This window comes from Penaeus monodon, chromosome 19 (genome assembly GCF_015228065.2).
Source record: "Penaeus monodon isolate SGIC_2016 chromosome 19, NSTDA_Pmon_1, whole genome shotgun sequence".
NCBI lineage: Eukaryota > Metazoa > Arthropoda > Malacostraca > Decapoda > Penaeidae > Penaeus > Penaeus monodon.
Window position 1 is genome coordinate 40,204,865 of NC_051404.1, and position 2,043 is coordinate 40,206,907.

Here is a 2,043-nt window from a genome sequence, read left to right on the forward strand (position 1 = left end):
GTAAAAGTCAAACGGACTAATTAACGCAAAATATGATAGGTAAGTACCTATAATCACCTATTAGACACCCCTGGAGGAGGCGGCGCCATTCCAAAGGAGCTCCCCCAAGGAAGGCCAAGACGAACAGGTTAATCGCCCAGCGTTCTTCGGTACACCTGAGACCGACACAGTAATTACACCTGCTAGCCCTACCTGAAGGGAAATCAGCAGACGGATCAACGGGCTTTAATTAAGCCATAAATGTCTGAGGGATCTGCATGTCCGGTAAGCCGTTCTACTAAATGCCTTCTTGCATCCTACCTAGTGGGCGCGCGCTCTCGTATCGCCTGGGTTGTTTCGGATAGTGAAAGGAAGTCTCTGCTGGTCTTCTGCTGAGGTCCTCTGAGGTCTGACCTGTTTTTGAAGTCTTGTGTTGTTTGTGGCAAATTGTAACTCTGCGGGCTTTTTTTTGTCTTTGGTCGTGGCAAATATCCGCCTCTAGACTTGCTCTCATCTTAATAAGCACCTCTCTTAACCATTTTTTTTTTATCCGAATTACACTTGGAAAGATCGGGGCTCTAACACCTCTATTAAACAACGCCGCCATTTAACACCCACAGAGTCGATCCAACAAAAAAGCTAAAAGGAAAAAAAAGATAGAAAAAAATTATAATCAAAACTGACAATCATAATCGCCGCATCACACCACCACTCCCGCACCTCGCGACTACCCCCCCCCCCCCCACAAACACACCGACATCGCAGATAAGGAATAACGAAATGGCTCTGACATCGCCCGTGCATGCCCTTATCGCCGCGCCGAGACGAAACCCGATCGCCGAGACTGTTTTCGCGGCGAGAAGCGCGTGGGGCTCGGCAGGTGTTGGGTGACCCGTGTCCTGGGGTTGGGGCGCGGGGTTCCATGCGTGCCGTACAAAACTATCATTAATTAAGACACGCAGCTCTACTTGCCAAGAGGAGGATGACGAAGCAAGGGAGGATGCGGTCTGAATGATTGTGTTGTAATGCTCCTGTGCAAAGTCTTCTATAGCTAGGTGACGTTTTTTCTACCAATGGTTATGCAAAGTTACCATCAATCAAAACACACAACTTTCACCGGAAGAAGAAAAAAAGATAAATGAATAAAAATAAAAACGATAAAGGAAGATCCGAACATGTGGTGAAGTTTTAATTTTTCTTATACAAGATTACTATCGATTAACAGATACACCTTCCTATGAATAACAAAAAAGAGAGTGGGAATCATACCTGAGTGACAGACTTTTCCTCCCGTGGCACGAGAATACTAGGAAAAACGCACTTTTCTTTAGGTAAAAAATTAAAAAGGATGAAATTTGTAACTGGATGGCATCGCTCCCCTTCAAATATACGACACTGCCAATAAAACAAACACATCTCAGCAAAAAAAGAGAGAAAAGAGAGGGCAAGACTATTCTACCTCCGTAAAACGTAACTACCAGATAAATACACAACTCTCGCTGGAAAAAGAGTAAAAAAGCTTGCTGAGAATTCTGGAAGAATGACTACGATCAAGAAAACATTTCTTTATCTCTAGAAAAGAAAAGAAAGGAAAACGGAGAACGCAAGAAAGTGTTCTAGTCGGGCGATTGTGTTATACTCTTGTTATACAAAATCGGGGTAAAAAAAATAACGTCTTATGAACTGGGATAAAAAAAACCGAGCAGGTAGAAATAAAAGGGGGGTGAGGAGACTAAAAGAAACCTAAATAAAGCATTGAGAAGATGAGTTTCGAATATGCATTTTGCCTTCTCGTGGAGGGAAAAATCATTGAGTTTTGCAATAATTCGCTAAAACCCGTTCATGCAATCGTATGTCTTTTCAACATCCTACTTCATATTCCCTCCGACACGTGAGGCCAGGGCGAGTTAGTAATACGCTTGGCTGATTCAGATGTTCCTATGATTTTTAAAGGAAAAAATCGATGTTACCCCGAATGCAGATTCCTGTCATATCCAGTCTCGGATTTATTCTGATAGCATTAAATGCTCGTTCCTCTTGCTCTGCCCCGCGCCCGCGCTCCGC

General features: G+C 43.6%; 1 protein-coding gene across 1 annotated transcript in view; it reads right to left on the reverse strand.

Moving 5' to 3' along the window:
• LOC119585237 (protein Wnt-5b-like) overlaps positions 1–2,043 on the reverse strand; it is a 252,158-nt gene that overhangs the window by 110,096 nt on the left and 140,019 nt on the right.